Source organism: Notolabrus celidotus, chromosome 10 (assembly GCF_009762535.1).
Source record: "Notolabrus celidotus isolate fNotCel1 chromosome 10, fNotCel1.pri, whole genome shotgun sequence".
Taxonomy (NCBI): Eukaryota; Metazoa; Chordata; class Actinopteri; order Labriformes; family Labridae; genus Notolabrus; species Notolabrus celidotus.
Genome location: NC_048281.1, coordinates 25,922,474 through 25,950,249, shown reverse-complemented (window position 1 = coordinate 25,950,249; position 27,776 = coordinate 25,922,474). Strand labels below are relative to the sequence as shown.

At 40.3% G+C, this 27,776-nt stretch overlaps 1 protein-coding gene across 2 annotated transcripts in view; it reads left to right on the top strand.

The window, feature by feature from the left end:
* Positions 1-27,776, top strand: part of il1rapl1a (interleukin 1 receptor accessory protein-like 1a) — a 479,938-nt gene that overhangs the window by 176,368 nt on the left and 275,794 nt on the right. The window contains exon 1 of one of the 2 annotated variants that reach the window (XM_034693769.1): positions 25,663-26,220. The exons of the other annotated variant lie outside the window; for it this stretch is intronic. The gene's annotated coding sequence lies outside the window, so the exon portion shown is untranslated. Of the gene's footprint in view, positions 1-25,662; positions 26,221-27,776 lie in introns of those variants that run through there. 2 annotated transcript variants of the gene reach the window in all.

Here is a 27,776-nt window from a genome sequence, read left to right as displayed (position 1 = left end):
ATCTTACCTGTATCATCCCTGTCCAACCTCGGGTCGAAGCAAGGCTACCCACTGCTATCATATTTCCATCCCCTGACTAGCCCTGTTACTGATTGTCGACCTCTAGCCTCACAGCTGTCCATCGAAGTTGCATGAGTTCTCTGGCCAGGAGGACTGCCTCCACAGCTAGCTGTCATCCTAGCAGCTCTCGTTTCGGCAACAGCTGGTGATCAGTAAATGTGACTTGTGGCGTTTCTGTGTCTATAAAAATGCACAAACAGTTAACAGTTAATGTATACAGGCCTCTATTTGAGACAAGGCCTGAATTTGTCTAAACATTCAGCTACCATGGTGCCATTTTTGTACTTCAGAGCAAAACAGCTGTGAAACACTCAGAAAGCGATGTTGCCTTTCTCTGCTACACTGCTTTATTTTCATTAACTGCGCTTACTCTCTTGACTTCCCCTCTGTGTCACTCAACCACTGCTAATCTCTCACTCCAGCATGCATCACCTTTGAGCTGGCATATGACTGTAAATTTGTAGATTTTTAGAGCTTCACTACTTTTAACAATGTAAAATTAATGACAGTTGGCTCATACGGTGCTGAGGAGTATCACAAAGCATCTATGAGTACCAAAGTATTGATTTTTTTCCAGACAACCCTCGTACAGAACGGAGGGCTGGGCCAGGAGTTTCAAAAGCTGACAGATTTTCAGAGCAAGAGAGGAAGACAGACACACTCAAAGCTTTCCCCCTGTGCTCTCCTTTTGCTATCCATCACCGATGCACAGACATCTATCACTGCTGCTCTGTCGTGCTCCTACTTCTGAGTTACAGCTGACTTCACCTCATCTCTATATATATTCTGTCCAGTTTTGATGCATGACTTCTCCTGTCTGTTTTCCTTTCCTGTGTAGTTGTCACTCAAATATACAGTTTAGTAGTTCTGCTGTAGCTGACTTTATGTGTAATTTTGTTCTCCAACTGTAAGTTGATTGGATAAGATTTTAAAAAAAATTCCCAAATCACATCTTACTTTTTATGGTTCTAAAGCACGGTACAAACCACAAGATAACAGGGTTAATTTTGGGCCTGATTACCTCATTGCAAAAACAGTAAGCAAAGTTTGGATCTTTTGATGCACTGAAAAAACGTGTTGAATCTACTAAATTTTATTATGTCAAATTGTTGCATGAAATACATTTCTCTTAATCCAGATAATAAATAATAATAAATATATCTGGATTTAGAGAAATGTATTTCATGCAACAAATTGACATAATAAAATTTAGCAGATTCAACACAACATTTCTTTCAGTGTGGATTTTAAGATCATCCTCCCAGATTGTCCTGTAGTGTGAGGCATGCAGAGCTAGGCATGCATCCAATGCTAATTCCTTAATCATTAATTATCTTACTTTTCCTATTTACTTTTAAACACGGACGCTAATTTGAAAAAAAAAATACTGAAACCTTAAAATTCTGTTTTCTTTGACATCATCATTTTCGCGTTACCTGACTTCACTACAGGAGTGCAGCACTGTGCGTTAGGACAGCTGGACATGCAATCCATGGGCTGCCATGTGGAACAAAATGATAGCCAATCAGAAAACAAGCTGATTAACCCTCCTGTTAGGTTCATTTCTTAGGGACAGCAATAATGTTGTTGGGTCAACTTGACCCGGGCATATTTAATGATTCAAAAGTGTCAGAACTCAAAAAAATCCAAATTTACATTTTTTAAATCTCATGAACTCCATTACTAACAATTTAAATCAATATTTAGTGCATTGGTGTTCTTTAATTCTCACAGATCATGGTTCAATGAGGATAATTCACTCATTTTTTATGGAAATTCACTTTTTTTTATGTACAGTGGAAAGTGATTGGGGTGAAATATGTATCACAGTTGCAAAGAAACATTTAGTATTTGACACTTCTGACCCCTTTTAGTCTCCACTTTGATTGCAGGGTCAATTTGACCCACACAGTATCTATGTAATACAAAAATGCGAGGGGGTGGTGGGGGGGTTGCAAATATGTGAAATGAACCATTTTCATTTTATATATTGTTCACGCTAATTAAGCCAAACAGAAGTTTCATAGCCAAAAAATACTTAATATACTACACTAAGTGAGGAAGAATAACAAACGCAACAATAGCGACACAATTATTCATAGCATTATACAACGTGTCCGGTAAAACATACCATGATCAAACTAACAAGGAGAGGAGTTGAACAGAATTTGCTGCTGTGTTGGATGTACCAGGTAGCTTAGCAGCTAGCAACATGTAGCTAAACAACCATCCTGTTTTCTGCCATGTTTTTTTACCCTAGTCTCATTTGACCACAGGAGATTCTGTGGGATTTCCAGTTTCAACATAAGGACTCTGGTTGACACTGTAAGAACAAAACTGATACATCTGTCATTGTTTGTTGTTGTGTGTGGGGTCTCTTGCATTTTCAACATTTGTTAAGATTTAAAAAATCTTAAGCATGATGTTTGAAAGTGTTCTGAAGGAAAGTACTCAACCTGACTGTTAAGGTTTTTAAATTACCACCGGTAATGACACCAGCAAGATACAGTACCTTTTCGGTACAGAACTGGATTCTGTGCTGGATCCAGTATCCACAAAGAGAATCGGCATAATATCTTATACAGCAAAGAAATGCATGTTGCTTAATTGGAATTGGCAAAGAACTCCAACATTTCATTTGTTTAAACATATCTTGAATGAGACTGGAGCAGCGTACATATAACTGAAAGAGTAAAGAGAATGTATTTTTGAAAATAAAAAGCTGTTTTTGGACCTCTGACCTTTTGACCTTTGATGAACTCTGACAAAAGGGAGAGCTTTATCTAATTATTTTGTTGTTTAATATATTTATTAAGTTGTAATTTTCTTTAACTTATTTTGGCTGTGGAGATTATTATGATCTATTTTTTTATATTTTTTTATTTTTTATTTAATATATACACTTATCCTTTATTTTAACTTATCGAGGCTGTATTTTTAAATGATTTTACTTTTTATTTTAAAGTTACTTTGTCTGTAGAATGTTAAATGTTAAATAAAAAAAATAATACAAAAATAGTAAAAAAAAACAATATTGAAAAAAGACTGAAGTTAAAATGGAATTTCCTTTTGTCAGTCCATGTTATATGAATTACAACATCTCAGTCAATTCTCATTTTACTGTCTTGTCCATATCAAAGATGTCTGGTTATAAATCAGGGTACTAAAATGTAATCTACTTCTTTAGGCCAATCTGAGCAGAAAAATTCTAGTGGCCATAACATATACAGCAACACTCATCTTAAGATTGCCACTATTAGAACCATAAATTAAAGACCAAGTTTGGCTGAAAAGGGAGCATTATTTATTCATGATCCTCCATTTTATTGTGTGAGAGAAACATGCATCACCCTTATAAAATGAACCTGTTAACTGTTCAAACTGTGGAGTAATGTGGACGCATCTGCATGCTTCTATCAACAAAACCCTGAGCTGTCTCAACAGACTCCACTCAGACATGAATAACGGATGGCTGAACAAGGACAGCAGGTTCTGGTTTTAATTTCCGTCACTGTTGATCTTGGAGATGCTGTCCAGGCCATATGAAGACAGAGTGTCACTTCATAACGTCAATAGATGGGATTAGTACCAGCACTTAACAAATGAAGAACATCCTTCATACTAATCTTCCTGCTGTCAGACATGAGCGAGCCGCGAGAGACTCCTGCGCCCTCACTCCGGATCAGCTTACTACTAATGACACACCCACACCTGCTTTCCATCCCACCTTAATAAACACAACAATAACAGCGAGACTGGCCAGACATGTATTGAGTGGGCAGCTCATATTAAATATTGGCCAATAAAGGTCAAGGAAAAGAAAGAGCTTTCTTTGAGTGGTAGGTCAGAAAGGAAGACAGGGTGACACAAACTAACTTTTATCAGAAAGTCATTCACATGGTTGATTTTTCTCTTTTTAGATTTTTTTTTCACTTTCAGTAACTAATTACAAGCATTTAGCTGCAGAGAAAATCAATCACAGCGTATCATGAGTCATCACACAAATTCATGCAAAATCATTCACAGCAAAATGATGAAGTGGCAAGCATTTAACACTCCTCCTTTTGTCACTCTAGGCCAATAATGCTCCCCTTCTGTCCTTCCTAGTCTTAGTCTGTGTTGTGACCTTCTATAACTTGCTTCCTTTCACTTCTTCACCAGTTGATAGTTCTTGTATCGGTCCTCTGCTTTAGATAACTCAGGCGCATTCCTTTTTCTGCCCTGGTGTACCCTTTTAACTCCATTTCACAGCCTCAGTCAGTGACTTTTCACTTTTCTCCTGATGAAAGATGTAAGCACCTTACTGGTATGTTTCAGGGCTGATAACACGGAGGAATGCACCTGTTTTTGATAAATGCAGTGCACTTAAAGACAAATTATGTTCCATTTTAGAGTGTTGTGTTGGTGTCAAATCAAAGGAACCTGTGTTTTCCTCTGTTTCAATGACATTGTGTAACACTGAATGACTAAGACCTGGCTGTTTGTCACCAGCTTTTTCACTCCAGACAAACATGGCAGTGACTTCGACATGTGAAATGTGTCACCGTGATGTAGCTGCTGAGGAGGAGTGTCTTCGACTGCTTTCCGCTGTTCTTGCTGTAGCTGTAACAATGCATCTTGGCCTGTCACTTGCATGCGTTTACCAAGAGAGAAGCGAAAACACTTGATGCATGAGTAACACCGTGTCAGCAGATGTTTCAACAGCTGTCTTCAGATAGTTTCCCAGTAGTGCATGGAGAAATTGCATCCACAGGACTGTTTGATTCACGCAGATGAACATTCATCATGCTCATTTATTCTTCAGTATCAACCATGGAAGCAGTAATATTTTCCTTCCACAACTTTGACCGACTTCAGAAAGTTTTTGACACTGCATTAAAAATTTTGTCTGCTTATGTCGCTTTGGGTCAACTTAATTAAAAGAAACAAGGTTGTCCACCAAAAGTAAACTTAGCTGGCATTCGGGGAGCTAATGTGACCGTTCGTGGTTAAATACATGCAGCCTCTTACATGTGGTCAAATACTTTGTACATAATTAACTATAACATTGTTTTTCTACCATTTTCCTCATGGACATCATGAAATCATGACATGCTAACCTTCTTGGCCTGTAAAATTTTAACATTCTGTCCATCATCACCATCAATGAAAATACTCAGATTTTTGTATTTGTTCTAGACAAAGATCAAATCAAACCAAACCAAGGATACTGCAGCAGATTTGTTTGCAATGTTATGCTAATACTGTACTGTACGACCTTAGGATCAAATCAAATTCGTATTTTTAACATAGCATGTGTAATTAAATGTAATGATGTATAAGCAGATCACTTGGTTTTACTAGCCTGAACATTGACATCATAGTGAAACCAAATTCTTAGTGTGTTGTGATGGAGTACTGCTCTACATATTTAGGTCGGGGTTGTTGGGACAGAACAGTGTAGAGCTGCACTGTAATGACATTAAATCCTTTATAAATATTGGTGATACCAGTTATTAACTCAATATAAGAGAGTGTATCAGACCCAGAGTCTCCAGGAAAATATGTTAGTCAGTATGCTCCCCTGAAATCCATAAAACAACGATCTTGCATCATGACCTGAGCTGAGTGTCTAGCAGTTAGAGTATGGAGTGAGTTTATGTGACAGTGCAGCCTGTAGCTGTGTGGGTCCTTGTGCTTTGTCACTGAGTTCTTAATGTGTTTCTGCTGTTCTATGCTGCTACAGCAACCCTTTCCTTCCAACTGGAGTACATGTGACAAGTTTGTTAAAAAGCCCCTGTGAGACTTTCCTGTCAGTCTTCTCCTTAAAACACAAGGGACCTAAAGTGCAGCCATACCTTCCTGAATTGCCGTCACTTTAACACTTGTAATGATTTTCTTATTAAGCACAAGTGTGCTTGAACATAACACTGTATTCGGTATCTATGGCAAGAGTGTGAATGATAGCGGTCTGAAATATTGTGTGAGGAGTAGTTCGTTCCCCTCTGTATGATTTCCATATTCCATCTTAATAATTCATAATCTCCATGTTTATCTCCCTTTTTGCAGTATGCAAAGGGTCAGGGTGGGTTATATCGGTAATAACAGCCTCAAAGTTGGACACGAAATCAGGTAAGTGAATACCCCTGGGCCTTAAAACTAAATTAATGAAGACATATGGCATTAGAACACATCTAGTTATATGCTCTTGTTCTCACATCACAGCTATCTGCTCATACTGCAGTGATGAAGAACAGCTGCCATTTTACATACAGAGTAAAAGAGCACGTACAGCACTCCTGCGTACATCACTATCAGACGATTTAAGTGCACATCTAACACGCCTATACTACCTGTGGTAACACCTCTGATACGACAGAGCTTGATAAAATTGAATAAATCATCCCTGCTGTATTTAATTGCACCTCCCTTTGTCCTTCATTACACTAAAACACTTTCTGTTATTGCATTTTAATGTGAGAGCAGAAGGAAGGGAGTCACGGTAGAAGGGCAAGGGGACTAAGTGTTGCTTTCCCTCGTTTGTCCCTGATTGGACTTGGAATGACAGGTAATTAGGTGTTACTCCAAAACATAAGCCTGTTCGTTCTGACGGGGTCCAGGGGTTGTGACTTTATTGTTGCTTGGAGACTGCAGCGGATCAAGCAGCAACAATAAAAAAAAGGCGGGCTTTGAGCCTCCTAGCCAACAGCTACAGTGTTCCCGCCTGTCAATCAAGTCAGCTGTGCCTCTCATTGGAAGACTCATAATCTCAATATCTTTGAAATTACCGCGTTAGAAAAAAATGTACCCCCGTACAGTGTGTGTCGATCGAAAAATGAGCTATCCAGACTACACTTGTCTTTTGTACCAGGCTGTAAACATGTTTATTTCAGCTGTAAAGATCGTCTTTTTTGAATTGGTGTGTATGTGGCTTCTGGTACTTCTGGAGCCAGCCTCAAGCGGATCCTCGATGAGCTGCAGTTTTTAGCACTTCTGCATTGGACTCATATTTTTAGACCGGAGGTTGCCCCTTGATCCTGACATCTTGGCTCTGCTTGTGTGGTTGGTAGCAGCAGCAGCAGCAGCAGCACGTCTGTTTTTCAACCAACCAGAAACAGCTGGCTCCCAGTCCCTGCTTGCCTAATCCTCGCTTACCAAATTCAGCCCAGCTGAATTCCCTCATCCAGGTGTACGCCCCCTCTGGCCACTGCACCAACAGGGCCATAAGTCGTTAGCTAGAATCTTCTCCTTCAAAGTCTCCCTGGTGGTGGAATAAGTCATCAAACTCCATTTGGTCCACAGAGTCCCTTTCCACCTTAAGAAAAAGCTAAAGACCGCGCTCTTCCATGAACACCTCCAAACTTAAAGATATTGATGCTACTGATAATGATGCTACTAATGGCCTGTATCCACTACAAGCGCCAACCTCCGGTCTAAAAATATGAGTCCAATGCGGAAATGCTTAAAACTTCAGTTCATCGAGGATCCGCTTGAGGCTGGCTCCGGAAGTACTGGAAACCACATACACACCAATTCAAAAAAGTCAATCTTTACAGCAGAAATAAACATGTTTACAGCCTGGTCCAAAAGACGAGTGTAGTCTGGATAGTTCATTTCTCGCAGTGCCCTGAAATTTGAGGTCATTGCTGCCAGCCCATGACATGTGGTTAGTGGACACATGCCCTGATAATGATTTTGTCTGCTTCAATTCAACCCTGTGCACGCCTCTGTGCACTCTGCCTTTCAGCACCTGTGAAGGATCCACCATGTAGCTTTTTTTTTGCACTCTTGATCCTTTCTTATGTTATACCGTCCCTGAGATGTTTGTCTTATTGGACAAAATTGTCTGCAATGTCTTGTAATTTTGTTACATAGAACATATGAAGAGTTCATTTGCAAAAACAGATAACTCACTTTTTAAAAATTTTAAAAATGTTTCAAAAAACATATTTTTTCTATTACTATCTTTAGGTATAATCAATCAACTGAAGTTGGGTGGCTTTGACTAAGTAAAAATGACATTGCTAATTAGATGTATCTTAAAAATTTAACTGTATTAAAAATGTATATTAAAAATAATTTATAAAAACTGAGTTATCTGTTTTTAAAAATGAACTCTTCATATATAAGACATGTCTTACCGTGTTGAAGCGCCTTCTTAGGAGACCCTCAGTATTTGCCTCAGCTTTTCTCAATGACTGGACTCTCTTGCAGACATGATGGTTAGCTATAGTGGTATAAAAAATGCAGCTTAAAATAGTTCTAGTTCATTTTGTTCAACCCCTGCTTACAACAGAAGTCAGCTACTACCATTACTCCTGTCTTTATTGCTGGGAACAACTGTATCTGACAAGCTAATTGGATGGTTTGTGAATTAGCCTTAAACAAAAGCTAGATAACTTTATAGCTTTAATAATTGGGTTTACCAACCTCTCGCTTCTTAACAACAAGAATGATTTTCCCACAGTGCTTATCCTTTTAATTAGAGCATGAGTACTTTATTTTTACTTTACATTCATCCTCACTTTTTGCTCTACTTTTATACAGTATGTGGCTTTTTAATATACTCTGTTATGCATTTCTAAACCATAACATATGACTGACTTTATTTGTCTTAATAATGCTAGAACCATCTGTGAATAGGGTTCGAGGACAGACTGATACAGACATATCAACCATACATCTATAAGAGAGCCTTTGTGTCTCTTCAAAGGCAGAGTTTGAGGCAGTTAGAGGCAAGGAGACAAAGTCCACTTTCAACCCTCTCTGCCCTGTGTAATAGTCAGTAATTGTTTTACACGCTGAGTGCTGACATCCTGCGGGCTTCTCTGGGAATGAGATGGATTTCATTTCCATTTTCAGTTCTGTGTGAATGAGTCCTGGCCTGCACTGCTAATAAGCAGATCCACCTCACTTTAAGGACTGGCTTAATTACTGATTCTTGGCTGACCTTGCTGTCTGAACTTTGCTTTGGAGCATCAATTGTGGCTCGTCAATTTCTATGTAAATGAACACTAAAGGCGATGGAGAGGGACAGGGAGGGCACAATTGTTTTTAGGGAAAGTTGATGTTCCAGAGAGGAGTTACGTGATTAAAAGACTGTTAAGTAACCTTGTGTGGAAAATGAGAGACATAGACGACATAGGTTACAAATAATTTGTTAATGCTGTACTTGTCTTACTTTTCTTGCGTTTTTCATGCTGCAAAAGTATTTAGTTTCTCCCGGGTGTCTTTTTATAACTGATATCTTTAGTGTCTCAGAGGTCAAACTCCAGCTTTGAGATGACCACACTGTCTCTTGCAGACTCTTTGACAATTAGAGGCTTAACTCTAACATCCAAATAATCCCATTGTCTTTCTTCACTTTTCTCCATTTTCTTTGTTTTTAGGGATATGTAGAGACATTTTAAAGGGGTCATGACTCTAATCTAAAAAAACCAAACAGGGTCAGGATTAAGGTTAAAACCATATATAATCCAGCGTGAATCAACAGCCAAAACCTTTAGATCTGTCACTTCATATAATGGTCAGAACTAAAGAGCTATCTTGCATGTAGCATTCTTATATTTTAGCCAGCTTGATAGCTAGCTAGCTAACAGAGATGCACAAACATAAAATGTGATGATGTTGTGCTGAAATAACAAAACTGGCATTGTTTGGAGAGATAGTAAGTAATAGTAGGCTGCTAATGTCATCTGTCCTTAATCATATCATAAGCTTCAGAGGAAATAAACTGAGTCCTATTTTAACAACAAAAATACAATGTCACTTAAAGGCACTGTTAGGGACCTACAAGTCTTTTTGATTCTAGTGACTCCTTTGGAAGGAAACTGTATTTTTTTCCAATATCAAGACTACATTTCCCATGAGCACCATCACCCACTTTCCCAAAGACATGACTCATGCTAACACGTGCATTTGTGTTGCAAGCAAATGTTCATCCAGTACACTATTGGAGCCGCTGTGGCTCAGTGGGTAGAGTAGGTGGTCTATCAATCGAAAGGTTTGCGGTTCGATCCCAGCTCCTGCAGCCACATGCCCTGGGCAAGATACTGAACCCCAAAATTGCTCCTGCTGTTGTTCAGCGGTGTGTGAATGTGTATGAATGAGATTAGTATACTGAGGGTGCCTTACTATAGCAGTCTCTACCATCAGTAAGTGAATGGGTGAATGTGACAAGTAGTGCTTTGAGTGGTCAGAAAGACTAGAAAAGTGCTATTTAAGTACAAGTCCATTAATTGGATCTATAACTAGGCTGACGCTTACAGGAGAATTAGGGCAGTGATTGGCTACGTTTACGTGAGACTTTTAATTCCTCTTTAATTCAGAATACAAATTTTATCCTCTTTAAAAAGATTAAAAATGACCTTGTAAACACCTAATTCTGAATGAAAATGACCATTCCGAATTAAACTTAAATCCGAAGTAAGTGTCTGGTTTATTCTGATTTTAAATCCGAATTGAATAATTCCTCGATCATGTATACGTTCATTCCGCTTCAAATTAATTCCGGTCGTTCTGCGCATGCTCGTTCCCTTGTCCTGTCACGATGACGCACATATTCCGCGCTGACGGGCACATATTCCAGGATGGCAGACGTTGGACCTGAGCCGAGACTATTTATTTAATAGGAGCCTTCGCAGAAATGGATATCATGAAAAGAGTCGATGGACAGATGCATAAAAATGTGGACCTTTTTAAAGCTGTAGCGTCCAAGTTAATCGAGGGACTTGTCACTTGTGTGGTCTTCCATGTTGTAACCAAAAATAAAAAGAAGCAGGAACTGGAGTCTGTTTTCTTCCGGTAGACGTAAATACGTCACGCCCGCCCCTGTCCAATCAGAACCCTTCCCAACCCCCAGACCTTAAGTGGAAATGAATAAAGATGATTAAACGTGTTTTCCATGTAAACCTCAATTCGGAATTAATATTTCCATTTAAACGCGAAGGAGAATACTTTAATTCTGAATTATTTAATTCTGAATAATTAATTCCGAATTAAAAAACATCATGTAACAGTGGCCATTGTTTGCGATTCCAGTTCCAATATAACTTCAATTTGACCATTTTGTGTGTTGTGTTTTTGGATTGGTCTTCTCGGAGCTGTCAGATTCTGTTGTATTCATTTTGTTGAATGGAAGGGAAGCGCTATTAAAATACACCAACAAATACCTTGAGATACATTTCCCTCAACCCTTAACACACATGTGCAATACAAGAAAGCTTGTGGTTTGAGTATCTGTTAAGCTCTACATTGCTGCACCTCAGGGATACCTTCACCTCCTTCCCTTATTATCCTCTGCTGTAATCCTTTGGATGGAAAATGCTGATCCTACTCCAGTCGTCTGATTAAAAGGAAAAGCTTCATCTGGGAATCATCAGGAATGCTCCCATGACAGCCATGGATGCCGACTCTTTATTGGCTGCTTGATGTATAATTCAGGTTAGATGGAAGACCTCAATAAGACTTGCTGATGATGTTGACGGGCATTCCCAGCGTTGATGATACCGTACCTCAAGTTCAATCAGATAGACAAGGTTTCAAACCAATCACACCTTTGTCAAGGTCAGCAGACTTAGAAATTGTCACCATGTGCGATGTGAACCATGTAATATATGAAATGATATTGTGAAAACAATGTGAAAGGATTCCTGATTGGTCATGAACCCACTAAGGTGGTTTATCGCAAGTTTTGGCCAATCGTATATCTCTCTGAACATGAAACTTGGCTCTTGTGTTTCACGCTTACCATTGTTATAATTTTTTCCTGTTATATTTTTAAAAGCTGGTAGAACCTATTGTTCATTTCATTGTCATGCCAGAGGGCTAGTTTACAAATGTAGGTGAGCCAGCTAAAGCGCCGGACAACTCCATCAGGAGTCTGTTCATTTTAGTGTCCAGTGAGACCAGTACACGTGGCATTTGTGTGCCTATGGTTTGGTTAAGGAGACTGAGGCATAATAATGAAAGGAAATCCAATAAAAAGAGCACAATTATATATATCTGTTTTTTTCATATCTGAATCGTAATAAAACAAACAAGCCATTTGTTTGAAAACATGTTACATTTTCTCTTGGTTCCTTTAGTCTGCTGATCCAAAGCATATGGCACCACTTGGGTTGTATTGTCTGTTTTTATGTGTCAAAAGAGCTGCCAATAATGAAGCCATACCCCAATTTTTGCAACAAATCAACATTTTAAAACTAAATTTCTGAGAAAAATTTAAACTAGGATGTAAAACAGCTTGATAAAAAAATTCCCTGATGCTGTGGGAACCATATTTAGTCCAAATTTAAGTGACTTTTACTTTGATTTAAGAGTTTGAACCATGTCCAATTTGTTAACATGTATGAGGCGGTCTTCATGACTTCTACTGCAGCCAGTCAGTAAGATAAGATAAGATACTCCTTTATTCGTCCCACAACAGGGAAATTCATGGAGTTACAGCAGCAAACAAGAAGGTGTACAGAACAATAATTTCCCCATTGTGGGACGAATAAAGGAATATATATAGGAAAAAAAAGTCCATCAGAGACGACAGCTTGGCCATAATTCTCCTGTCAGCCACCACCTCCACAGGGTCCAGGACTGAGCTGGCCTTCTTCACCAGTTAGTTCAGTCTTGAGTAGGGAGAGCTATAAATCTTTTGGCTTCACTTTAGGGGAGTTGTCATCTTTCCTTTCTTTTTACATATTCTATGGTTGACAGAGTCGCCGCCCCAAAGTGGTCCAAAAAAATAATCCAGAACTGTTGATCTTATTGTTTTTAACTCGTGATATGTTGGATATTGGTACATTTTATAGATTGTAGTTGCTTGAACTTTTTTGTTGTTGTAGCTCATTTAGGCTGCTGTTTGATTTGAGATGTCTTTGTCCTTAGGGAGGTTGTGTCGTTAAATTGCTGTAAGATTACAGGTAAACCTTTTTCAACAGTTCTGTTTGACACATTTCATTTGTGGTTTAGAGTCATTCTAAGGACTTTTTAATCTATGCTGCTGTCCATTAGCTGGGTATCTACGTCTGATGTTTGTCACAGCTGTGTTCTTAGGGTCCTTTGTGTCTCCACCACAGGCACTCACATATGAATCTTCAAAGTAGAGTTTTCAAAGTGCTCCTCACTGAGCGCTTCCCCCCTCTCTCTTCCTCACTGTTTTCAAGAGATACAACTTCTACTGTTTTTTTTTGTTCTTGAGATTTTTTTCTTTGGCTGGAGATGGTTTGTTGGTGAGCTGCCGAGAGAGAAAATCTAGTTCCCTGTTAAAAAATTTAGCAGTACTCAGCATGCTGAAAGAAGCTAAGCTGTAAGATGCTATGAATGTTACTCCAGCTTTTCACTAACTATCAGCACAAAGTATAAAAACACAGCAGTAAAAAAGCTTGGACTCGTATGTATATCATTCCTGCATGGTCCAGCAACAAAATAAACCACTTTATTCCTGAGGAGAAACAAGGAGAGGGTGACTGAACATCAAACATTTAAGTGTTTTTTTTTTTTTGTAAATACCCAGAGCTGACTTGGTAGAGGAGGATGTTTTCTGTAGTTTTTGGCCAAACATTAAAAAAATATCACCGTGAAATATTAAATAGATAGGCTGTGTTCTAGGACTTCTGTGTCATAACTAAATCTCATCACACAGCCACATTAGCTGTTAGAAGATGGTGTGTTTTTCGGTTGTGAACATCCAGCAGTGGGTGGTTACATTCTTGTAAGAGCCCAGACATACAAGTTGTTCTGAATTAAACAACCCTGTTTGTTCTGTCCTCAACCTCCCCTTAATCCTTCTCCTATTCTCCCTTTCAAAATAAGACTTCACAGTTGGTTTCTTTTCAGTAGACCAGCTGATGTCCTTTTACACTGAAATCATGCAGAAGTACAGCTCAAACTAGAAAGCTATCTTTCTGTTCCCAGGTGAGATAATCACACTTTTTTTTCAACAGACCGAGGCCAGATATATACTTGTTGTTTACCTCCTGGTTACATACTCAACCATCTGCATCATGAACATAATGTAACATAACTGTGAGTCTTACTATAGGATACCTCTGGAGGGCACACCAGAGAGCTCAGGCCATATGGTACAACCAGATTCACGGAATGTAAACAAGAGACCTAGCAGAACTCATGGAGGTCACGTCCAGTCTATTTTCAGTGAAGCCTGGATCCAACACGTGACAAGCTAAACAGAGATAAATTAGAACAGGAAGTCAAACACGGGCATAGATACAGGTGGCATCATGTCATAGTTTGGGGAGGGGCTTAACAAGTGGGAAAACAATCCTTTTCAAAATGCTGGTGCTCGCCTTCTGACTGGCAGGAAAAAGAGGGCTCACATCACACCTGTGCTGCGTGCTCTCCACTGGCTCCCAGTCCGCCACAGGATTGACTTTAAGATTGCACTTTTGACGTACAAGGCCCTAAATGGATTGGCACCATCCTACTTGGCTGATCTTCTCCATGTTCATAACCCAGCTCGAGCACTGAGGTCAACAAACCAGCTGCTCCTGGATGTGCTTAAAAGTTGCCTTAAAACCCGGGGAGACCGAGCCTTTGCAGCAGCGGCCCCAAAGCTCTGGAATGGCTTGCCACTCCAATTAAGATCGGCCCCCATTGTTGAATGTTTTGAATCTTTGTTGAAGACCCATCTCTTCTCTTTGGCCTTCTCCTCATGAAGAGGACAGTAATATCCTGATATGTTGTGTTGTTTATTGTTGTCTTCATGTACTTCTTACTTTTTACCTTGTAAAGCACTTTGGCCAACACTGGTTGTTTTTAAATGTGCTATATAAATAAAGTTGACTTGACTTGCCTTTACCCCCAGCCTTTAACACTGTGAACGCCTGGATGAATGATCCTGCTCACAGAACACAAAGTCAACAACTGCTAATCACCTGATAAGAGATAACTATACATTTTCAAGATATATAATAAATTAAACGTTACATACTTTCATTAATACTAAATAGAACAGCATGTTTTAGTGAATCCCCTGCACCTAACGATTATTATTATCGATGATGTGCTGTATCATGCAGGGATTTACACACAGAGCTGCCTCAAACAGAATGGTATGTAGTCCACTTGCCTTCTAACTATTAATCCAACATTTATGGTACCCCTGAAATAATCATACACTGTTTGCATAATGTTAATATAACATTAGAAATACGTAAGTGCTGACCTCAGACATTCATATGTTTGGATTTTGGAACCCACAGACAACCAAACTCAACATCCCACTGGATGGCTTGCAGCCACAGGGCCCCTTACTCTGCTCTGGGCTCTTGTTGGTAAATAATACTATCATGCAGAATGGCACACAGCAGCTCTTCTGCATTGTGGCTAGTGGTTTGTTTTCCCCCTCAGCGACAACCAGATGTGACGTTTGCTGGGATGCCGACTGTATTTATTGGTAGAAGTACAAAAGTCACTGTTCTCTGTGTACTTTGTTGTTATCACACTCCAATGCGGTGAAGTGCGCTATGCTTGAAACATGCTTCCAGTGGGGCAGGGCGCAGGCTATTTAACAGATCAAAATTTTGGCACTGATGGAATGAGACTCACACATTTCCTGTGGATTTTAGCGGTATGCCTTACTGTTGCTGACGTAGATTAATTATGAAACATCCAACCCCTGTACGGCTGTCATGAATAAAAGAATAAAGAACTGAGACAAAAGATGTTTTGTGTGCAAGGCTGTCAACATATTGAAAGAACAGGCACAGTAACATGGATGATAACAGGGTGTCCTTGGCTTCTGGAGCCAGCCTTCAGTGGACGCTTGAGGAACTGCAGTTTCTTTGTACTTCCTCACTGGCATCATTTTTTAAAACTAGAGGTTGCCATTTGGTCTGGTCTGTAATCTCTCCCACTTTCACTTTGACTTGCTGTTAGGAGTCTTTAACAGGAAATAAGACTTTTTAAAATTTCATACTAAAGCCTCTGTTTATGAGCTACAAAAGCAATCCAGAGTATTACCACTGGGTCACGGTCTGAAGAAGTAATTCACAGCTAGCAGACCAAAGAAGTTCAACGTTCTACCTATTCCTCGGCTGGTTTTCACTATGAGTGAGAGGTTGAGCAGATGTAAGGAAGCAGGAGAGATTTTGTCTTTGGAGAGTAATGCTAATTCATGTTCAGAGAGGGATCAGAACAGGGTTACGAAGCCTCACTTTATGTACAGGGACAGCCAAAATCAACGCCCCCTTTAGACAAAGAAGTACAAAATAATGTTACAGTCTTTCTTTATTCCTCTTGCAGCTGAGATACATCACATATATACATGATGTAAGAATAACTGTTGATTTATCATGAGACAAATGAAGCGTAAAAGTGACATTTCGAATAAAAATGAAGATTTTCTGATGTGAGCCTGATTTCTTATACTTGTTTTTTATTCCGATGGTGTGCTCTGGCGGTTAGCTGTGGTCATGTGCTGGCACACATGTGCTTACCAGATGAGCAGGGGAAATGGCATCATCTCCACAATTACAGGAAGGTCACGACCTGCTGTCACGGCAACCGCTTGGCATCCGTTTGGAAACTACTTGGCAGCCGCAACCTGCAGATTTCATAAACCTGCAATTAGACGCTGGGCATGTATCAGTCAGCACACTCTGTGAAACATCTGCCTCTGTGTGCGTATGTGTGTGTGTGTGTGTGTGTGCATTACATTAAGAGAGGATTACAGGTGAGACAGCCAAATGATGGACATGTAGGAAATGGACTGATGAGAGACAGAGAGTCGTTTTGTCATCATGCTGAGATGTAAAATTATCAGCATCACTCAATCTGATCATAATTTGCTATCTTACTTTAATGTGAAGGGACTGTCATGTATTATGAGGTAGGTTTGGCTCAGGGGTACAGCAGGTCATCTCTCAATCCAAAAGTTGGCGGTTTGACCCCCCTCCTGCGTTCCACATGTCAAAGTGTCCTTGGGCAAATCATCAAACCCCAAATTGCCCCTGAAGCCAAAGCCACTGGTGTATAATTGCCTGTGACTGTGAGATCAGTAATGGTGGGAAAGCTGGCATTCAGCCTCTGATACCAGTGTGTTCGAGTGTGTTCGAGTGTGTGTGTGTGTGTGTGTGTGTGTGTGTGTGTGTGTGTGTGTGTGTGTGTGTGTGTGTGTAAGGGTGAATGTGACATGTGACATGTGGTGTAAAGGCACTTTGAGTGGTCGGAAGACCAGAAAAGTGCCGTATGAGTGTGGTCCATTTACCGTAGACGCAAAATCTGTCATCACTGATTTTCTCTTGCGATTAAAAAGTCGTCTCTTTCTGAAAACCTGTTCAGAAAGCCGGCTTCTTTTCATATGATCTTTGCTGCCAACCCAGCAGAAGCTTGCCTTGAAAATACACTGTGAGGTTTACACAATCACCTTTTCATCACAACAAGAAGGAACCGCACTTCTATTAAAAAAAGCCACCATTTTTGATTTATAAAGCACCAAACATGACAGCTTTGTCTTAGTGAACTTAAAATAAAAGAGCTGGTCTCCACCATAATCTATGATATTTTTTTTACAGACTTAAACAGACATGATGCTTCACTGGGTGCCCACCTGACAGTCTTTCAGGCTTTTCAAACTCATTGATTTAATGTTGACAACTGCAAAAAGCCAAAGCAAACACACTGTGATTATATAAATGATGCAAATCCAAAAACACACAAACACAGAAACAGATGGGAACTAAAAATGCTGCAAATCGATACTTGACAATGGAAGAGCTCAATGCCTCAGTGGAACAGTTTATCAGTGGTGTGAACTAAATTTTTTCTAATTATTCTCTCAACCACTTGCCAAACGTATCCTCCTAATCAGGCTATCTAGTTAAGCTGCAAGATTCCCGGTTTCTGCCTCTGCTTGCCAGTGCCACTGCTGTCCTGAACCAGTGCTGCGCTCAAGCTTTCAGCCCTAGTACCTTCCCAGCAATGTGTCAAGTCTCACCCATGACTATATATGGACAGCACACCTCCACCTCTTTGAAGCCAAAATAGCCCCTCAAAGGGCGCTGATACATATTGTGCTGTTGACATATTTGAGAGCCAAGGCATGCACAGAAGTGATCTGGCTGATGGAGCCACAGCTTTGACATCACCTAACCTAAACACAGATTTAACTCACTGATTAAACATCAAAGATCCCACAGTCACACAGTCCAGATTAGAAGAGATTATTATGTTGATTTGAAGCCAAAATTATGGAAAGTTTAAGGACTCTCATGTCAGTGTTTTTTACGTGCACTCTCTCTGTTCTTTGTCTACTTTACTAATATGGCAAATACTTCTACAGGAGCCACCTTTGGCATCATGTAACCCTCCTGTTACCCTCAGATTTACAAACATATTTTATTCGTGGGGTCAATTTGACCTAAGCAATTTAAACCTCAAGAAGCTGATTGTAACCACGGTTTATGTGTCAGGTACTTTATGTATCTTTGTTGACAATCTAAATAGCCCTTTAAATAGAATATATTTCAAGCATAAACACAATTTAAAGCATTTAGAAGGACTTTATTTGTAAAACAGAACATAAAACTGCTGCGAGTTTGTCATGCTTTCATCGGCCTTGCCTTGTTTCTATGTTATTAAAACCTATGACACAGGACTCATCATTGAATATCTTTAGAGACATGGTGTCTGGAAATATTATATATCTCAATCTAAAGGTTGGCGGTTCGATCCCAGCTCCTGCAGTCACATTTGGAAGTGTCCTTTGTTATAGTAACCTCAATATCATCCAAAACAACCAAAACAAATGTGTGTTAAATGTTGGTATTTCTTATGTTATATACAGCTAAAACAGCCTGGGGTCAAATTGACCCCACGGGACACCAATGTGTTTTTTGTTTTTTTTTACAGGAAATTGGAACATATCAACATTTTAATTATATGTTTTCCGAGTTGTCTCCATTAAATTAGGGAAAGTTATAAAATATGAAGCCAAAAAACTGATATTAGAAATTAATTTAGAGACGTTAAACATTGAATGGGGTCCAATTGACCCCAAGGATAATTGGAGGGTTTACATAAATTAACTTGATAAGAGCTGACTACTATGACAGGTGAGAAAAAACAATTTGACTTGTATTAACCCATGATTTGTTGTAACAGAAGAGGGTTACACTTTGGCTTCACTTTGGAAGAGCTGTTGTGCCTTCCATGTTTTTGTACACGATGTGAAATGTCTTCATCCTTGTAGTTATACCAAATCTTAAAACAATATTAAAAACAGACAAAAACAGACCCAAGACTTAATTGTTGGTCACCATTTGTCTATTCTTCACAAGCTGTGGCTGCATCTGTTCTGGTGCAGTGTGTGTCCCGATGAGAAATCAAGTCTTTTTTGGGTAATTTTCAATTTGAAGCGAAGGAAATTAATTGTTTCTTTATCTGATTGCATTCTAATGCAAAGTCTATTTCTGTCGGTACAGGAAAGTGGGACATGATTCTAATTTCTGATAATGCTCTTTAAAGAACGCCGGTCTCTTTTTGAAACAGTTGTGAGCTTTTGTGTGAATCTGTTACTGTACAAAGAAGCTGCAGTACACAAAACCTGTACAGTACCGCAGCGGCATGGGAGGAGACAGGGACGTTTAGGAGTAAGAAGAGAAGCCCCATGATCTCTGCTGTTTCTGTGGCATCACTCATATAGCTTCCATCTGCTGAATATTTATCAGGCAGGCACTATGTGTGTGAGCGGGTGACTTAATGAGTGGGTGAGTGAGTGAGTGAGTGAGTGAGTGAGTGAGTGAGTGGGTGAGATTGTTTAAAGAGAACGAGGAGGAGGTTTTATGTCATATCAGTCAGGTTCTATATTTTCTGCATGACGGAGAACGGTCAGGTACCTACTCACACTCTGAAAGCAGAAAGTGTGGAGGCAGACGCGTCTGTGACGAGTTTCCTGAGCCCGGGGCGAGTGCGGTTACACAAGACTGCCCTCCTCTTTCCCTTCCAGTGCTCAGACGCCGCAGATCCTGATGAGGTTTGATAAAGAGAGGTGAATGTCCTTAAATTGACATACAAACACACATGCGCATCTGAGCCTGTATCCCCTTAAGCTGTTAGACTGATGAGAACGTTTGTCTTCTTTATAACATCACCGCAGTCATTTATGACGTGTAAGAGGAATTAGATGCAGATGGATGATGTTTAGCCCTTCTGACAATCACTATAATTGAGATGATAACCAGTGAAATCAGCTGATGTGTCCTTAAATGACTGGCAACAGAAATAGCGTTTTCCTGGCAGCTTTTACTTTGAGTTTTTTGCAAGAAATATAAAGGTTTAGGAAGCTTTGATCTCATTTTACTGGTTTTAAACTGCTTTTTTTTTTTGCAACCCACTTAATCAAACCTCTTTTTTATAGGTGTAACCTGGAGTTTAGTATCAGTAGTGATCTGGTTGTCATTTGTAGTACCAGTAGTATCATCCACTACTTCAGCTGGTTGTGCTCAGAAAAGGAGTCTGTGTGGGGAGCAAATGAGGCAGAACTCGGTATGGCTTAATGCAATCCTGGACTGACTGAGATTAAGCTGTGATTAATGTCTTTAAACAGACATCTGCATACAAGTGTGGCTGACAAGCTTCTCTCAGCCATTGTCTCTCAAAATCAGCTAATTTCTTGCTGCTGAATTTGCCAGTTGGATTGTAAACGAACAATATGCAGTCTCGACCGGGAGTCCTTTACAGCTAACTGTGGGCTACACCTGACTCTAGTAAAAGTTAGCAATCACCCCAAGAGTCTATGTCATCATCAGACAATAGCTGGTGGGTTCAGAGAATGTAATTCAATTAATTTATTACCCAGCTTTGTAACTGATCTTCCAGATGTGTAAGATGCTTGATTCTGATTGGTCAAAAGTTCTGGAACATTTTGCTTCTGCTTGTTGACACCATAGACTGTAAGGAGAGGTAAAACCATTAGTTACCGTTCACATCAAAACAACAAGGCTAAAATGTTAGTTTTGGTTAAATCGGCAGGCAACACACGTTTTTGTATTAACAAACTTGAAGGCCGTCAAAATGAATTATAGAGGCCCAAAAAGCTAACTAGGCTATCATAAAATAAATTAGTTCCAAACAGTGACGAGGGACTTTCACCATATCTGTGTCCGGTCTGTCTTGGATCCGCTGCGGTCTGGCTCCATGCTCTCTGGTCCGTCAACACCCACCGGTCGTGTTTTCAGAACGCAGCACGGAGCAGGACCGCCGGACAGCTGAAGTCACGTGACCAAGGTTTTCCCACAGCAATCACTGAATCAAGGATTCTTCTCCTCCTCTCCTCATCCATGATGTCTTTATGGTCCTCTGAAAACCTCTGACTTTATGACTCCAGGCCTGCCTCTGCTCTAAATGACATTTTGTTGTCATAGTGAAGTTAAAAACGATCTAACAATAACGTTACGACCTGCCATATCAGAGAAGCAGCCAGAACGCAACGGAGCTGATCCAGTTGAGCTTAACAGACTGACTAGAATAGAAACCTATCAGATCCGGTGCCGTGACAGATCGGAGACGGACCGGAGATGGATCTGGTGGAATTTGGCTTTGACTGTAAAGCCACAGTGTGTAGAAATGTGAATATTTAGTGATATCTAGTAGGCAAATTCTAGATTAAAACCCTGCTCACCCCTCCCTTCGGTGTCTTTCAACCACAAAAAGCTCCTGTGATCAAGTTTTTAACCATCAAAAACCATCTTTCAATACAAATTATTATGCCCACAACAACCACTGAGGTGCTGGTTTGGCCTTGTGGTTAAGTTGTGCACCCAATGCACAGAGGCTAAAGCCCTCAAGAAGGCAGCCTGGGTGCGATTCCAACCTTTTCCGACATGTGAACCCCACCATCTTACCCAGTTTCTTGCTCTGTCCAATATCCTATCCATGCTAAAAATAGGTATAAAAAAGCCCCAAAATATGTCTTTAAAACAACACTCTTTGAGGTTCTTTGACAAAAAATATGTACTGGAAAAAAAAATCAAACCACCCAGCACTTTATTAAGTAGTTTGAATTGTGTACATCTTTTTTTTTTTCTTTTTTTTTCTTTCTTTCTTTTTTCTTCTTTTTTTTCTTTTCTTTCTTTTCTCTTGTCTGCATATATATTTCTGGTTTGTGTCATGTTTGTCACAAACTGTCAAATATTAATGCAATTTATTCTTGCAGCAAAAGAAAAGAAAGAAAACATTTTTCTTCTGTGCTTGTGACTGTGTGCATGCGACCATCACCATCCCTCTTAGAACTCTGGCCTATCTTTTATTGACAGCTAATATCATGTTCTGTAAAAGAGGGCGTGCACACCTAGGTGGGCCAAAAAAAAATAAGAGAAAGTAAAAGAAAGATTACATAAGGATATACAAAGGGGCAGGGAAAGAGAAGGAGAGAGACCTAAGACACTTAGATGGAGAGGGACCATCTCACCATGACGCCAAAAAAAAAAAAAAAAAAAATTGTGTACATCTACATAGATGGAGGTAGAACTTAACCGTTGTGCTGCTGTAAGCATCATTAGTTCTGATTCTAGAATCTAGAATCAGAAGTAACGTTGCTCACCACACTAACTTATGATACTCTTAAGAACATTTTGCTCGTAATTTGATTGTATTTTTTCCCCAGTACTTTTCATACCACTTTTTATGGAAACTTTTATTTTGTTGAACATTTTTGCAAACTATGTTCTCCAGCACTGGTGATGCCTCTGACTTGATGGGAAACCAAATTCTGAATTTCTGATCCGAAAACAAGATTTCATCAGCCCCTGCTTGCAGAAGTGACATATTTTCATGAGCCCACACCATTGCTAGAAACAAAAAGAAAATGCAACAGAGGTAGACGTTTTCTCCACAGGATTATGTCCTCTTGGATAATCCACATACGATGCTGTGGCTGGATCGTATGACTGTCTAGTGAAGAAAAGAAAACTGGTATGAAAGGTGATTTCAGTTTCTGTTGAGTTGTTGAGTTTTGTTTGGTTGATTTTAGTACAAACCTCTAAATGATACTGTGAAAAAAGGCCCAGACAGACTGAAGAGTGAGGCAGAGTGTTCCACTTCTAGGTATCAATACTGCAGGTAACACCAAATCAATGGAGTATTCACCAGATTCTACTAGAATTTGTGTGTATGTGTGTATACTTGGATGTTTCAGCTCATCACCACTGATGGCTCGTACTTAGCCATGAATAGAAGGCCTGACTCATTCACTATTGTTTTTCTACCTGCTCACCCACACAGGTGTTCCATTATATCTGACAGATTAGTCCTTTACACATTCTGAACGTGGACGATGAATGCTGGGAGTTCTGTGACGCCTGGACTGGACAGTAAGAAAGACGGAGACGTTATTTGTCCTGAGCATACAGGTGTGACAGAACTGAACTGAGAGTCAGTGAGAGGTCAGTCAGGCAGTCTGAACACACCCACTCAGTGCTGAAAAGTGGTGTTATCAGAATCAGATAGGATATTCAAACTGCATTAGTGGGAGTGCAGTGGATTAAGCTGCAGGTCATTCTTTTATTTGAAATTTGTTTATAATGGTTTAAACCATTTGTTCCCAACCTGGTGTGTTTATAGTTGATGTTATTATTATAATATTTATATTTTTTTATTATTCTTATGCCTTATTCTTATGCCTTTGTACAAAGGGAGCACAGTTTACCAAGACAAATTCCTTGTGTGTTCAAGCATACCTGGCCAATAAAGCTGATTCTGGTGAAAGGAGGGTGGAGGCCTTTGAACTCTAAGTTTTTTAGAATTAGATGCAAGAAGGGGGGGGGGTCAAAAGGAAAAAAGGTCAGGGACCACTGGTTCAAGGAAGAAAGGAAGGAGGAAAAGGAAGGAAGAAAATATCCAGAAGAAGAAGGAAGACTGAATGATAGAAGAAGAAGAAGAAGAAGAAGAAGAAGAAGAAGAAGAAGAAGAAGAAGACCTATTCTATTGATCACCTCTCTGCTATTGAACATGCAACAAACACAGAAGTGAGAATATAAACATATTCATGCAGGGTCCTATGGACAAGCACTGATTGAGAGATATCAGTGAGGAAGCTGCACATGTAGAGGCGCCACAAGCAGTTTGGGGCTCAGTGCCTTGCTCAGGCGCACCTTACCAGTGGCCAGGAAGTGAACTGGCACTCTCTATATAAGATGAGATATACTTTATTGATCATCCATTGGGATAAATTATCTTGTTACAGCAGCTTAAACCACAGGACAGAGGAATAAGACATTGTACTTACATAGTTAAAATTGAATAATATTAAAGGTTACGTAAAATCAAATATAGCAAATATATTCACTATGTACACGTCTTTCTTATAAATAGAAAAACACACCCAGTATGAGAAAACACAGGGATTCAAATATGAAACGGTTTTGGGTTATGAATAATAACTAGATAAGACAGAGACATGGTGCAAAGTCATAAAGTAGCTGCCAGGAAGTGATATCTCACTGTCTGTACTTTGCTCCATATAGGGACTGAACTTGTGACCAAGTCTGTACAGAATAGACTACTGCCATTCAAAGAACCAACAAAGGAAACTGGGGCATGTTTGATTGACGGCAGCATGTTCAGGAGTCTGAGCCTCTATCTCAGTGTTATGTCTATTCACATGACAGTGGATACAGAATTGTCTTGTTTGATTACTACTTAGTCAAAAGTTCTTGCACAGCACCAGATCCCACTGCTACAGACGGGTATATCAAAGATTCAGAACACAGTAGGACAGACACACCAATGGGGGACAGGGGGCCGCAGCTCACCAACCCCAGTATCCTAACTAACAACAACCTTAACCTGAGGTGCCCTGCTTAGACATATGTTCTTCTTCACTTCCTAAACAAAGACATCACCTACTACAGTTAAACTGTTCCAATTCATCTTTTAAATCAAAGCTTTGTTTTTGAATCTTTTTAAAACTCTGCATTCAAAGTCTACTGAGCACAGTTCAAGATAAATCCAGTACAAAGTGGCAAAAACATCTTGTTGGAAGGATACAGGCCTCTTTGATGAACAGCATCAAGCCAGGATCATTTGATCACTTGCTAACGTCATGATTCAAAGATTTGACTTGCTTCATTTCCATATTGCATACTATACCAGCCATCACTGTGTTTGCCTTAAGCTTCAGTTACAAGCCTTTTTTTTCTCTGGGCCTATAGAACCCCATCTGGTGATGAGTGCATTGATTTTCACGTTTTAAAACATTACGCTTTTGAATTCAGACTTTATATAAGCTGTCTTCTCATCTGAGGCTCGGACTTGAGCAGTATGAACTTCATTTAAGGACACATTTGAGTCTTTTTTTCTGTTGCCCTCTCTCGCTTTATGTCTGCCTCCCTTTTCTCCTCTCCCTCTCTCTCCCTTTCTCCCCTCTCCGTTTCCTCCTCAGTCTTCCTGGAAGTGAACTGAGGAGCCTTTTCTGCACATCCCTTCTCTGTTCAGAGCTGAAGCCTCTGACCTGAGTTATAGGTGTCTGCTGGAATTTCTTTCCCCCTCATCCATTTCACTGTTTAATCGATGGGAATGACAGAGTGCAGGTGCAGCCGCGGCGTGCGTTACAGCGCCAGCAGGGGACGGTGTGTGGTGCACTAGGACCGGGGAGAGATCCTTCTCGTCGTGTGCAACTCCAGAGCGGAGCTGTGGAGGGAACCCCCCATCGGATCTGGCCATTATATCCATACATTTCTTTCCCCCATCTCCTCCACCGCGGCGCTGCTGAGTGGGGATCGCAACGAGCAGTGCGTCTTGGGCTGGTGAAGCACCCAGGAGAGGATTAGGAATCAAGCACGATTTGAGTCAGATTTTTTGGAAGGGGGTGATCATTTGGTATCTGCGCCCCCTCTCCTTTTATAAACATTTTTTTAATGGTGGTAGTGGTGTATTTTTTCCACATTTCTACCAATCATTCTTCTTATTCCAAGCGCGCAAAGTCACATCTGCGTAGGAGAGCGCTTGGCGCACTTCTTCCCCAAAGGACACAGATAAGATCTCAATCATTCTGTTTGGATTTAAACTGGACGACTGGCTGAATGGGTGACCTCGCTGAGACACACACCATCACTGGCTTGCACCAATTTTCTGGAAACGTGTTTTCTCGATTGACCCGGAGTTGTGATGTCCAAAGCCTTCCCCACTGACTGACAAACGGCGTCGTACGATTTTGGAATCGAGTTGAAGGTAGGCCAGTTTTCCTCTTTGGCTTTGCCTCAGAACACGGTTTCTCTGAGCGTTTGATAAAGTTGGTTTGGTTCGGTTGGTTCTTCGATTATTGCGGCAATTAATTGATCGGCTGTGACTGTGTTTCTGCCGGACAGTTGCACCAGTGAAGCCGGAGAAAAAACCCCACTGTGGGTTTGTGATTATAAATCAGTTTAAAAAGGCTCTGAGTCTGTCAGACGCTGAAAGGAGGAGAAGTTCAGCACCTGCCAGTGTTGCAGCAAAGAGATTAAGTCGAATATATATCACTGTGTGTGTTATAACACACAGGAAACACAAATAAATCATGAAAGTAATGATGTCGCATTGTGGGAATACTCCTAAGTGTGTATTTTTTCGGAGTGTGTCTTTATTGAGTATTATTTGGCTCGCGATGTGTATTGCTCACGAGCTCAATGATGGAGCTGCCGGAGAAGCCCTCTGCAGTGCAGTCTCACACACCGGCCCGCCGGGCTCACTGGAGCTCACTGAGGAGAGGATTTAGATAAAGGTGTAAACGAAGCAGCAGCTTTCCCTGAAGCTAGACTACCGGTAAGCCTTATTATAAGCACAACCCGGCTTTTATATGATGGATAGAGGCTGCTGGATTCACTGAGGCACCGTTTTCACAAGAAAATAGAGCCAAGTTTTCGAAATGATTGCGCCACAAAAACAACTCACCGTCTTCTTCCTCTCGTTCTCACTCTCTCCTTTACTCGGTATGTTTGTATCTCACGTGCAAGCACATTCTCTCCAACACACTCTCTGTTTGAAATGAATGTGTGTTTGTGAGTGTGTGTGTGTGAGAGTGAGAGAGAGAGAGAGAGAGAGAGAGAGAGAGAGAGAGAGAGAGAGAGAGAGAGAGTGCGTCACTGTAGTTGCAGAGTCTAAATTCGAGACACAGAAACAAGGTGTCCAAACTCGCGCACTCTTTCTTTTTATTCACTCCATCCTTATCATTACGGTTGTTTTAGCTTTATGGAATTACCAGCTCTGAGCTTCATCAGCGCGCGCTCTGCAACAACCATTGGCTCTCTTGCCTTTTTGACCTACTGTACGAGTTTCCCGTGGGGACAAACAGCGCGGTCCCTTGAGTGGCACAGCGCGAATACCGACGCATGACGCAGGAATCTGAGTGCTGATTGATGATGATCCTATTCGTGGAAGTGCGCCGGAATCTAAAATGCCGGAACACTTCGAGACTGGTTTGCAAACCTCTGGAATAGTCGGCATCATTCCTCTCTTTCGTTTTTGTCCTGGCTGTTAATTTAATGTTTTCTTGGTTCTGCTGAAGTCGTTTCGAAGAGATATCATTGGGGGTGTCATCTTGAACATGAACTTTAAGTGAGCACATGCTTTTATAAAGGTAGGCTCTCACTCTCTCTCTCTCTCTTTCTCTCTCTCTAACTCACACAGACACACAAGGGAGTATTCATGTTGCTTGAAACACAATTAAATCCAAGCACTGTGAGCTTCTGTGCCGTAAAGCAGAGCAGATGTTTTTACGGCTTTCTCAGGTGACCTATATCTTCTTGTGC